Source organism: Pollachius pollachius, assembly GCF_949987615.1.
Source record: "Pollachius pollachius genome assembly, chromosome: 5".
NCBI lineage: Eukaryota > Metazoa > Chordata > Actinopteri > Gadiformes > Gadidae > Pollachius > Pollachius pollachius.
The window spans coordinates 14,572,704-14,586,774 of record NC_136938.1 but is presented as its reverse complement, the minus strand read 5'-3'; the positions used below and the strand labels follow the sequence as shown (position 1 = coordinate 14,586,774).

At 41.7% G+C, this 14,071-nt stretch overlaps 1 protein-coding gene across 1 annotated transcript in view; it reads right to left on the bottom strand.

The window, feature by feature from the left end:
- apba2b (amyloid beta (A4) precursor protein-binding, family A, member 2b) overlaps positions 1-12,109 on the bottom strand; it is a 49,551-nt gene extending 37,442 nt beyond the window's left edge. The window contains exon 1 of the mRNA XM_079736022.1: positions 12,004-12,109. The gene's annotated coding sequence lies outside the window, so the exon portion shown is untranslated. The remainder of the gene's footprint in view (positions 1-12,003) is intronic.
- Between the last annotated feature and the right edge of the window lie 1,962 nt (positions 12,110-14,071).

Here is a 14,071-nt window from a genome sequence, read left to right as displayed (position 1 = left end):
TGCAATAGAACCCGTGAGGCCAAGTTAAATGAACTCCTAACTAAATTAAGGGATATTGATGGACAAAATGCTATTAACCCATCCCAGAGTTTAGTGAAACAGATATGATCTTCAGGTAGAGTTGGACCTCCTTACAACAACCGACGCTGAGCGACTTCTACTATGCTAATTCTCGTGCTACTTATTATGAACATGGCAATAAGCTGAGTAGGCTCCTGGCTCATCAATTGAAACGTCAAACTACTTCTCGAATGATTCCACAAAAGAAAGATTCCTCTAGCGAGCTTTTCTCTGAACCCACTGCTATAAATGACATCTTTAGGGATTTTTATTTCTCCCTTTATGAATCTGAATCATCATCAGACAGGACAGAAACTACTTCTTTCCTCCAGAATCTTGACATCCCCATAGTCGATCCCAATACTGCTAATGGGCTTGATGCACCTTTAAATTTGGAAGACTGTTAAAATGTTTCCCAACAACAAGCCCAGGGTAATCCCAGAACTAAAACAACTTCATAACCAAAAAAAGAGACAGGGAGGAAACAGAAGAGAAAAGGACTGTGCAGAAAAACATAAAAATGATTACTATGGACTGTAAAGCAGCATATAAACGTAAATTAGAGAACTATTTTAGAAATGATGCTAGGAGAGCATGGCAAGGGGTCCAGGCAATCACCGGATATAAGCCTAAGAAACATCTCATGGCAGTGGAAAACAAACTTGAAATGGCAAATGATTTGAATAATTTTCATTGCAGATTTGATTCTCATGATTTTACAGCAGAGCAGGAATTGGTTTACAAAGAAATCTGTAGTATGAAGTGTGCAGACATTGACATTTCTATACACGATGTTAAGTCCTACTTTAGACATGTGAACCCTCGTAAAGCTAGTGGGCATGATGGTATTAGTAGCAGGACATTAAGTGTGTGTGTGCAGACCAGGAGGCACAGCCCTTCCAAAGGCTGTCCCAGCTATCAATAGACACTGGTGTTGTTCCTTCTCTAAGGAAAAAATCTTTGATCGTGCCTGTACCCAAAAACAATAAACCTAGGGAACTTAATGACCTGCGCCCTGTTTTCCTAACAACTACACCAATGAAATGTTTTGAAAAAATAATAAGTGTGAGGTCACACCATCCTTAGACCCAAACCAATTTGCATATCGCACAGAGAGAGGGGTTGAAGATGCACTGCTGACCTTGATAAACAACATTTATGAGCACCTTGAACAAGCACAGAGTCTTGTCAAGATTGTGTTCATAGACTTCAGCAGTGCCTTCAACACAATCCAACCTCACTCTATGGTACAAAAATGTAGACACCTCTTGGTTAACCCAATTTTGTGGATTTATTACTTTTTGAGGAACCGTAGTCAACAAGTCAAATATAACTTATGTGTCTCACTGTTAAAAGCCATAAACACAGGGGCACCACAAGGGTGCGTTCTTTCCCCTATTCTATACACCTTATACCCCAATAACTGCCAAGCAACCTCCTCTGACTACACCTATTTTTAAATGCTGTACAGATAATTTTCTCGTGGTTAATGCAAAGAAAACAAAGGAGATGACCATAGATTTTAATAAAAAAGGAATTATAGTTCCACTCTCAAATATAAATGGTGTAGTGGTAGAGTGGGTCACAACATATACATATTTGGGTGTTGAAATAGACAACAAACTGACATTTAATGAATGTGCACAAAATAAGTCCAAAAAGTTGCAGAAAATGATGTTTTTTCTAAGGAAACTCAATCATTTTAGAATAGACAGCTGTATTCTTCAGATGTTTTACAAAGCTCTCCTGCAGAGTGTTTTATCATTTGGCTTTATTTGTGCCTTTGGTAGCATGTACATTAGGGACCAGAAGAAAATGCAATGAATAGTTAAACAGCCAGCAAGATCAACTGTAGCTCAACTGTACAATGACCACCGAAGACAGAACCAATTCTAAATGATTCAACCCACCCTCTTCATCAGAAATTCTGAAGAAGCAACAGGTCAAATATTCGTATTTTGAAGCTGAAAACCTAATTGCTCCTATCACACAACTCGAATGATGGACATGTCTATGGGAAAATCTCCAGGCCCCGACGGTATTCTGCCCGAGTTCGATCTAGCCTTTTGGTCCTTGCTTGGCCCTCTGCTCTTAGAGATGGTACATTTTTCAATTAAGGAAGGTTATTTTTCAAGAGATGTCAATACTGCTTTAATATCCCTGCTCCTTAAAAAAGGCAAAGACCCAGTAGAGTGCGCTAGTTACAGGCCCCTTGCCCTCCGGAACGGAGATTTAAAGATCTATGCCAAGGTGCTGGCTCGGCGTCTTCAGGGGCCTATGAAGAAACTAATACATAGCGATCAGACAGGCTTTATTAAATCGAGGCTGGCCTCTGATGATGTAAAGTGGCTCCTGCCTGTCATTGATTGTGCCAAAAACATGTCATCTCCAACTGCAGTTCTCTTGTTGGATGCAATGAAGGCATTTGATCGGCTCCAGTGGCCCTTTTTGTGGTCAGTTCTCAGTGCAATGGGCTTTGGTGCCCCTTTTATTGACATGATTAAGGTTATCTATAGCAATCCAACAAGAGAACTGCTCTCCTCTTTCTTTATATGTTGATTTTATATGCTGTTCTATTTTACATTGACAACGCTGTAGGATTAGGATGTGCATCACTAGAGGCTAATTGGTACTAAGTAGTACTACTTGGGTGACCCAAGTCCTCAAATAGTGTGTTTTGCCAGCCTCAGTTCGACCAGTTTCTTCTTTCCCCCACGTATTTCTAAACCCGGTATCACACGATTTTGGCTCATAGTCACGAAGATTATTCTATTGATTCGTGTCCCTGACTTTTTTCATGCTACACAGAATGAAATATAAACCCATGCATTTTGATTTGGAATGTTTCTCAGACTGGGGGATTACAAAATGACAAATGCAACAAATGGAAAATGCTGTGTGTTATGGATACTCCGATTTTTCTGAGTTTTGCAGCAGACCTCCTCAAAAACTGAAACTACCCACGTCCCTTCACCAAGTCTCACACCAAAATTTAGCATAACTACGTTGGTCCACAGCGGAAAACTTAGTAGTTTTACAATAACGGCTCTAAAAATTTGACATGTCTACATTTTTTATCGTTACTGGCTGTTATGAACGCTATGGCTGAAAACTATTTGAAATGAGCAAAATGCCCGAGACAGGAACAATAGTCAAAATTTCAGTGTCAACCACTCTATTTCATCCTAGACAAACCAGAAAGGGGGCTCAATGTTTTTTTTTTTTTTACAATCTACCGTAGTAGGCTCTAGCTCTATTGATTTCAATATGAATACCTTAAGTTACAGTATTTCTATTATAAAATGTATTGCACCATGAGCCATAACTGCGACCATTATATTGTACTTTTGTTAGCCTTAAGCCTAGCTCAGTCATTATGCCATACCATATCACCTCTTGCTGTGTAATGAGCTGCATTGAACACAGAAAGATCTATTGAGAACACCAAATCCATATTTCCTGTTATTTTGGTGAAAGTAATGCAAAAGTAATGTAAAAGTAGTGTAATGCCTTACAATTCAAAGATAGTAATATTGTAATGTAACTAATTACTTTGAAATGACAGTAACAAGTAATAAATAATAGATTACTCTTTTGAAGCAACTTGCCCAACACTGTATGTAAAGAACAACTTGAAATGCAATCAGATTGAATGCATTCAATTTGGTGTACACATCTCCCTTTTGAGAGAGATGTCTCTGACAGTTATCTGCATCTATCGCAAACCTACTGCTAATCTGGAATTTTATGACCAGCTCAAAGCACTCCTTACGTTATGTAATCATAAAAAAGAAATCCTCCTCTTTGGCGATTTCAACGTTGATTGGGATAACAAACAAGACAGAAAAACCCTCAAGCTTATAACAGATTACTTCAACCTCACTCAGTTAATAGAACAACCCACAAGAATTACAAACGGCACTCACTCCAGAATTGACTTAGTTTTCACCAATAAACGGGAAAGAATCACAAACACCCACAACCTGTTAACAGGTCTCTCAGACCACCAGTCATACTTCAACCAACCATACTACTAATATGACAATTCCCAAGAATCAATTAGAAAATGTGGATAGAGCTCTGAAATATATTGACTGGATTGGCCTTATGGAATGTGATGAAATGTGATGAAATTTGACATTGAATAAATCCCAGAACCAGAAGTTATTGATATCATTACGGCTTCAAACAACTCTAAAGCCAAGGATATTTATGGACTTGACGCTAGCTTTATAAAATCACATAAGGAGGCTATAGCGCCCCCAATCATGCACTTGGTTAATTTATCCTCAGTCACCCCAGTATTTTAAGCTGGGGACAAATCTGACATGAAAAACTATAGACCAATCAGCATTATACGTATAACTTCCAAAATAATTGAAAAATGGATTACTAAACAAATCATTGAATTCCTCAGCAATAGCCAAACACCTTTACATCCCATGCAGTTTGGGTTTCGGCCATACCACTCAAGCAAGACTGCCTTGGCCATTTTCATGGAAAAAGTCAGATGTCAGCTAGATAAAAATAGATGCGTTGGTGCCGTATTCCTAGATTTAAAAAGAGCTTTCGACACCGTCAATCACAAGGTACTGCTATCAAGGTACTGTCCCGTTTACATTTTTCTGCTCAAACTATTAATTGGTTTCACTAATTTTGGTCACACAAAGAACAATGCACTGTGGTGGGCGGGGCCAGTTCTGCTTACATGGGTTGTCCAGTAGGAGTCCCCCAAGGGTCCATACTGGGGCCCATTTTATTTTCATTATATATTAATAATTTACCGGAATACTGTTTACATGTTGATGTCCAGCTTTATGCCGACGACACTGTAATTTTTACTAAAGCAAAGAATCCTAAGGAGGCAGCCCGTGTGCTCTCAACAGCTCTAACACACATACAAACATGGCTCAATGGATCGTGTCTTATCTTAAATGCAAAAAAAAATGTTTGTTTATACTTGTCGAAGCAACCTTCTACTACTATGCTTTCTCAATCTGGGGTGTTCTCGGGCACATAAGAGATGGTAGTTGTTAATGAGTTTAAATACTTAGGCGTGACTATAGACTCCAGACTCTCCTTCAAAAACCATGTTAAAATGATATCCAAAAAAATTAAATTCAATCTTTGTCATTTTAAGCAAATCAGAGGATCCCTGTCAGATGCAGCTGCTCTGATGTTTCTGCACTCAATGATACTTTCATATCAGAACTACTGCATCACCAGCTGGTCTATGTCGGGTTCTACTATCCTAAAACCAGTTGAGCTTCTGTACTAAATGGCACTCAAAACGGTAGATATAAAAAATTACTCTCGTATCATCACTGCAACATCTTAGAGAAATATAACTTACTGAGCTTTGATAAATTCTGTAAATTTTCCTCTGTATGCTTAATTTATAAAGCACTACATGGCCTGGCGCCACCCCCACTGCAGGAGTTTATTAAATACAGACAGACTCGGATCACCAGAGCTGTTTAAATAGGGACTGTGAGGTTCCTTTTAGAAAACATCCTTCAGCCGTAACGCACTGCCTATTAAAGGTAGTGCATTATGGAACACACTACCCCCAACTATAAGGGAATGTCCCACTCTGGCCACCTTCAAGAGCCACCTTAAAGGTCTGGCTTAGAGCCAACCAAACGTGCAACCACCTCTAACTGTATGCTGTACCGTATTAGCTCAGTAGAGCATACTAATGAATCGTGTCTCCGTTTTAACACATACTAATGAATTGTCCTGTTTTTCCTTTCCTTTTATTCTGTCTCTCTCTGTTTTATATAGAAAATTTTACTATTGTATATTTTTTGTCATTTGTAATGTAACATCAACCTGCTTAATGGACTACAGATGGAAAATAGCATCTGGGCTACAATCTGGCACATTTACATGTACTGCTGGACATGTTTATTAATGTGCATTGTACTGAAATAAATAAATAAAATAAATAGCACATTGAGCCCCCTTTCTGGTTTGTCTCGGATGAAATATAGTGGTTGACACAGAAATGTTGACTATTGGTCCTGTCTTGGTTATTTGGCTCATTTTGAATCTCCCCTGCCTGCTTCACAATGGCTGGCTATGGGAATTCACAAACCTGTTCTTAAAACGACCCTAAAAGTTTATTTTCAGAAATGTGCAACTCACCGAGTGGTTAGTAGTGTTTGTTGATGTTCCTAATCAAGTATCGTAGCGAAATACAGTTTCTGTCGTATTTTTATTTGGCATTTTGAAAATCCCATTGAAACGGAGAGTGGACCGGAACCAGAAACAGACAGGGGCTGTTCATGTTTGGTTGAAGTCTTTTCCCTCGGTTCTCCATCTCAACCAGCCCTCCTTTATTTTTCCGGTCAACGAGTAATGAGTCTTCCAACAGAAATCAATGGATTTACAAAATGCCAAATAAAACACGACAGAAACTTTATTTCGCTACGACGAACTGCAGAAAAAAATAAATAATTTAAAGTTGTAAATCCAGGTCTGCTGTGCTTCCTTTGGACGCAGGTTATTTATTTTATTTACTATCGATGTTAAAAAGAAGAATGAATAATGCAGATTGCACTTTATATTGTTTGCCACTGTTCTTTTTTTGTAATGTTATAGGGGATAATTTTTATTCATTACTTGAAGGCTACATGCAAGTGGCACTGTTTTTTGTAATGTTCAAATGTTTTTAATAAATGAGTGTATGTTGAAGTACATGGGATTTATTGCTTTGTTTTTGTTTTTTACCATGGTATCGAATTGGGTATTGAGAATCATGGAATTTCACTAGTATTGATATCGACTACTTTATGTGTGGTATCGTGACAGGCTCTAGGTGGTAAAAAGTTTTGAAATTTGTCAGACCTATAGGTCTCCCGGAAACTTAGGTCTCGAATGATCCCTGATGGATGAAGAATTCCGATACTTTGTTTACATTCCAGATTGGTAATGCCTGTAATGCCTATATCTCAGCGGTGGACTTATCAAAGTTTAAACGATCGAAAGGAATGGCATTTCCGCCCCGATGGATAAAAAAATCAGAAACTTGTTATACATGCCTTGTTTCGCATGCAGAACATTTTTCATATATGTCCGTCAGGATAGATTTAGCTGTAGAGTGAAAGTTTGGTGAAAACGTCAAAAATCGGCAACTTCAGAACCATAGCCTAAAATGACAAACAGTTGGATATACATGATCTATTGACTTGCCTGATTAAAATTGGTTGAGTTGGTCATTTATTCTGTAAAAAATTGCCAATTTATGTCAAATTCAAAATATGCTAATTAGCTAACATTAGTCTATGAAGTATGTGTGTGAGTGTGTGTGTGTGTGTGTGTGTGTGTGTGTGTGATAAACAGTATTAAGTCTAAATTAATAAAATGTGCAGAGGAAGCGAGGGTCGTGGGCTGGAATCCTGTTTAGGCTGAGAAAATGTGAGAACCGGCCGCCTCTCCCCAGTATTGTTCTGGCGAAATTCCAGTCACTGGACAACAAGCTGGATGAACTCTGGAGCAGGATGGCGTTTCAACAGGACATTAAGAACTGTAACGTGATGGTTTTCACAGAGACTTGGCTAGACCCTTCGGCCCCGGACTGTTCCACAAAGACTCTCCATTCACTGCCAGGACAGGACAACAACATCGGGGAAGCGCAAGGGCGAAGTGTCTGCTTCATGATTAACAACAAGCGGTGTTGGTGACGTGGAGGTACTTTTATCAAACAGTTCACCCAACTTAGGGCAACCCATGATCGGATGCCGGCCCTATTATTTGCCATGGGAGTTAACATCGGTCGTGCTCGCAGTGGTGTACATCCAACCGGATGCCGACACTTAACAAGCGCTGGACGAGCTGTATGGAGTTATCGACAGGATGGAGACCTCATGGCCCGAGGCTACTTTCATTGTGGCCGGGGATTTTAATAAAGCCAACTTGAGGAAAGTCCTGCTGAGATATCATCATCACATCAGCTTTCCTACACGAGTTGGAAACACGCTCGACCATGTTTACTCTCCCTTCCGCAACGTATATAAGGCCCTCCTATGACCCCCATTCGGCAAATGAGACCACAACTCAGTACTGCTTCTGCCGTCCTATAGGCAGAGACTCAAACGAGACAGGCACTGGTCCAACCAATCAGACTCTTCATTACGGGACTGTTTCAGCACTATGGAATGGGATGTGTTGAAAGACTATTTAAACACACACACAGACTCTGTGATTTGCTACATCGGCAAATGCATTGATGACGTCGTGCCACGGATTACAATAGACCTTGTGAGTCCGCCCCTTCCGGTAGACCCCCATGGGACCTCTGAGATCGTAAAATATGAATGGGTTTCAATGGAGAGTAAGTAATTATTTTCTGGTCCCAGTCTTTATATGCCCTGGATTACACATGTTGTTTGTGGTTTTATATGATAGTTTTTCATGCAAAGAGATGAACCGTTTATTGTGCAATTGTTCAGTTAAAGGCTGTAGAGAAAACACAATGAGAAAGACTACATGTCTCGTGTGTGACGTCACACTCCCTGCGACTGGCGTGGACAAGACCGACAATCTCCCCATCGGCATAACTGAAAATCTACACATGCCCCGACTTATAATGGTTTATACCTCTTTCGATGCAGTTATCCTCCCCTTAGAAAAAAGCAGTGAAGTGGAGCAGAGAGATCGCCATGTCTGTACCAGAGTGGTGGTGACGTATATCATTCGTGGCGAGAGCAGCGAAGAGCTGTAGTTCACAAAGCGGCCTCACACAAAACCTAACATTATCAAACATCTTCGCAAATTTTTTTTGTTTTCTTTGCATGGAAATTTATAATTTAAATCCACAAACAACATAAGTGTAATCCAGGGCATATAAAGACTGGGACCAGAAAATAATTACTTTCTCTCCATTGAAACCCATTCATATATTACGATCTCAGAGGTCCCATGGGGGTCTACCAGAAGGGGCGGACTTACGAGCTCTATACGGACATTCCCGAATCAGAAGCCCTGGGTTAATGGAGAAGTCCGAGCCAAACTTAAAGCATAGACCGCCGCCTACAACTCAGGTGATTTGGAGGAGTAAAGCAAGCCCAGGTATGCGCTCCGGAGAGCTATTAACAGTGCTAAGAGACAATACAGGGACAGAGTGGAGTCTAACTTTCAGGGCCCCAACTCAAGACACATGTGGACCGGAATAAGAAGATAACAGACTGCTAAAGGACAATGAGCGGGGCTGAGGAAGTGTCTCCATCTCTTCCAGATGACCTTAACACCTTTGCACGCAGAAGGACCAGGACCCCTGCCAACTAGTAATAACAAGGGCAGATGTGTGCAAATCCTTCAAAAGGATTAATCCACACAAGGCCCCTGGACCTGATGGCATCCCTGGCCAAGCTCTTAGGGTGTGTGCAGATCAGCTGGCAGGTGTGTTTACAGACATTTTCAACACGTCGCTGCTCCAGTCTGTGGTCCCCACATGTCTCAAAAAGCCCATCATCGTTCCCATCCACGAGATGTCAAAAACATCCTGCCTTAACGACTACCGCCCAGTAGCACTCACCTCCATCGTCATGAAGTGCTTTGAGTGGTTAGTCAAATCATTCATCACCTCCTCTCTCCCTGACTCACTGGACCCCCTGCAGTTTGCATACAGGGCAAACAGGTCCATATCACCCTCACCCTCCACACTGCCTTCTCCTATCTGGATAAGAGGAACACATATGTGAGAATGCTGTTTATTGACTAAAGTTCATCTTGGTGCCAGGACCACAACCTCCATCTCAACCTCAGCAAAACCAAGGGGCTGATTGTGGACTACAGGAAGTGACAGGGAGTAGGACAAGCCCCCATCACCATCAACGGGACGAAAGTAGAGAGAGGCAGCAGCTTCAACTTCCTCGGGGTCCACATCAGCGAGGAACTGACCTGGACTCACCACACCAACACCATCACAAAGACGGCAAGACAGCAGCTCTTTTTCCTCCGCAGGCTGGGGAGGTTCAACATGGACTCCAGGATACACAGCAACTTCTACAGGTGAACCGTAGAGAGGATCCTGACTGGCTGCATCACCAGCTGGTACGGCAGTTGCTCCACCCTCAATCGTAAGCCCTTACAGAGGGTGGTGAAAACTGCCAAGCACATCACCAGGACGTAGCTGCCATCCATGGAGGGACTCTTCACTCAGCAGTGCAGGAAGAAGACCAACTGGATTATTAAAGACCCTCATCACCCCAGCTGCTGCCATCTGGTAGACGCTACCGCAGCAGCCGGTCCCGCACCACCTTTCATCCCACAGGCCATGAGACTGCTGAACTCCTGAGCTACTTAGCTCACCATTATGCCACTTTCTAACAGTCGACATCTGTATAAAAATGTCTGTTTACATTTCACACCTTTTTATCCTGCATCTATTTATACATTACAGGTATTATTATATATTAATTATTTTTATTTTTTTTATTTTATTCTAATTATTCATATCCAGTATTGTAGTTTATTTATTTATTTGTTTAATTAGGTCTCAGCTCTCTTACTTGTGTTTCTCTTTACTTTCACTTTTATTTTATATTGCACTGTTGAAGAAGCCTGAGACTGAATCTTGAAAAGATATGCCCACAAAATGATAACTATGGATTTGAAATCTAGTTTCAGTCTGATATCAGACTTTAAATGTACTGATATGTAATGACCCTCAATTAGAATGTTTGTAATGATGTTTTGAATATTTAGATATTCCTCCGTCTGATTTCATATTCCCAGTGATCGTTATAATAAATGTTTGGAAATAGCCCAGCCCCAGTTGAGAGGGAGAGTATTCCCCAGCAGTAAGTGCCAGGGCTTGTGCTCACTGATAATATAATATTATCATAGCCTGGCCAGGAAGATGCTCGACATGCCAATAGATTACGAATTTAACAGGCTTATGTCATCGCTGTGGAGAGACAGATAAAAGGCTCTGTATAACACCGCCCACACAAAATGAATACACACACATCATATCACCCCCACACACACACACATATATATACATATAATGTACTACAGAGCACAACATAAAACCCAACATGGCCAGTCAACAGATGACTAACAAACACACGAACAACCAGCAAATAAGATACATCCCAACACATAGAGAACCACACTCCCTAACCAAACACACTGACCCACCCATCCACCCCATCACACACACACACACACACACACACACACACACACACACACACACACACACACACACACACACACACACACACACACACACACAGTCACAGGAGCAGGTTGGTACCATAGAGGACAAAGGAGGACAGTCTGTCAGGCCGCCAGATGTGATGACGATATAAGAAAGCTCGGCTGATGTAGGCCTAGTCATATATTTCCTCACTTTGAGATATTATGTATTCAGTCAAAATGCTAGATGTCATATGTTGTAGGCTCGTTGCTATGGTCCAGTTGGCCACTGTGCTTATTGTGTGCAATATTGCGCTACAGCAGTTAGCACGCTGCCACTGTTAACATTTTCTACATTCATCTTAAAGGAAAATAAAATGTTTGAGCCGCGGGGGTTAAAATACAAAAATGTAAGTACGTAAACAAAGACCTCTGTAGATCACAGTAAAAAGATATATGCGAAGACTGTCTTAAAAAACACATCCCTTCCCACTTTGACACATTTCGCTGTCGCTCAGAATCGTTAACATTGCTAGTTCTCAGCGCTTGCAAATGCGGTCATTTAATGCGCAAAGATATTATTCGCATTATTCCTCCGTTGAAAAATAGCCCGGCAACACTGATTGCCCCCCCCCCCCCCCCCCCCCACCACCACCAACACCACCAACACCACTAGATCAGCGTCACAACCCTCTACAACCCCGAAACGCTTCGGCAAAAACAACGTCGTTTCATACAATTGTACACAATTAAATAGCCTTAATTAAAGCAACATCCAGAGTCCGGACATCTTACCTTGTACGAGTTCCGTTTGCTTCCCAGAAGCAACGGAGGATGCTAGATATACACCGAGACTAGGTACCGCGCATCATATACACTCACTCTCATCGCACACTCACTCACACATACACACAAAAGGCGTTTCAGCTGGCTCGCCCAGGAACATGAACTCGCAGAGCGTCACAGTAGGAGAGAGGGGCCCCGGAATGTGAATAAGCGGTCCCACTGCAGTTTGTCGGCCAGATCGGCCATGGTCATTTAAATGTAACAGCAGCACCCTAGACGGGATGCCACAATACGCCGGTTGTGGGCCTAAATTATATTTAGAAAACTATATTGAGCAAATGTGCTGTGGTGGTAAATTAATTAAGAGGAGCAATTCAATGATTGTTGGAATATGTTATGTTCAATTGAGTAAGGTATGTGGGCATGATATCAGGTAGGTAAATGTTAAAGCTGTATAATATATGTAATTTCTGCCGCTAGATGTCTTGTGGCAGAAACCTTTCCTTGAGACTTATGTAAATACCCGCTCCAGTGCAGTAACTTCCAATAGGTCCTTGATGATCAGCTAAATCATCAGGCAACTTCAACGGAAGTTGAAGTTGCTTCTAATGGGTGATCTCAGGATTAAAACAGTCCACCTGTACCTTCTGAAAGAGATGCATCTAGGTTGACTGATAATTGGCAACTTCTTCCAGATAGTCTTCCAGTGTTGTGTTGTGTAGGACCTGGAAACAGTTGCTGTCGATTTGGCGTCCATAGTCACATAGAGAAAGCAGAGTGATGCCCTTTTCAACCTTTCACTGGCGAGGTGAATCGCTAAAAGCTACTCTGGCCTCTGGTCTAGATGTCCGTGGAGGAACAGGGTTCCGTGGTGCCAGCGACTCTGAGCTTCAACTAGCCCCGCCCACATGACAATACCATCATATACACAGTACAATATTCAGCTTCCACAGACACAGAATATACTGGTTACCTATTCCATAGCGTAAATGCAGGGACACCATAATCAATACATTTTTACTTACACAACAATAAACATGCTGGTCATTGAACAGCACTGCTTATACATATTATGCATGAGAAAAACCATAACCAAATGGTTTAACTTGTCACGTGTCACGCATAACACCTTTATAAATCACCACCCATGGGTGCGTTCTCCCTTAACAAGAGCGCTAAGGAACGGACATTCCTATTTCTGACACTGGGTAAAGGCTAAAATATATATATTTACATTAATTAATAATTATACAGTTACACACCTATAGGCTATAGTGGCTATATAAAAGTCAGACGGCTTTCATGCCGAACACATACAACCCTTGATTGGGTGACGGCGCGATTAAAGTTCTGATTGCCGCCTCTGTCGCCTTCTCTACAGTCGAATACCTTTGTTCCCTTCTAAACAGCTTCATGTTGAGGCAGACAACAGGCCTCTGGTTCCCCTCCTCTCCCTGTAGCAGCATGGGTCCTAACCCCACTCCTGAGGCATCCTTCTGGACGGGGAAAGGTAGTCAAAAGTCCTGCAGTCATTTTGTATTTTTTCTCTCACATCTTGAGTACATAAGCCAAGATATTCACCTGTTGGCTGCTCACCTTCAAAGGTCTCCCTCAAGACATCCAATGGACCCCTCACATGTTGCCCATACAGCAACTCAAACGGTGAGAAGCCTGTGGACGCCTGGGGAACCTCTCCGTAGGCGAACAGCGATGGGGTAGCCATTCATCCCAGTCAACTCCAGTGTCTGAAACAAACCTCCTCAGCATATTCTTTGAAGTCTGATTGATCCTTTCAACCAACCCATTGGTCTGACGGTGGTAAGGTAGTGTCTTTAGGGCCCGTATTCCCAAGTACTGTTAGACATTGCATTTGCTACCTGCCGGGCTTCTATATTTTTAAGGGAAAAAGGCTTCTGGATACCTTGTGGCGTAGTCAGAGATGACAAGGAAATAGCGGTTCACTCTGCTACTCCTTTCCAGGGGACCCACAATGTCCATAGCAATTCTCTGAAACAGTACATCAATAATGGGCATCGTTATTAAAGGTTCTCTGTTCTATCTGGGGCTGTGAGCTGGC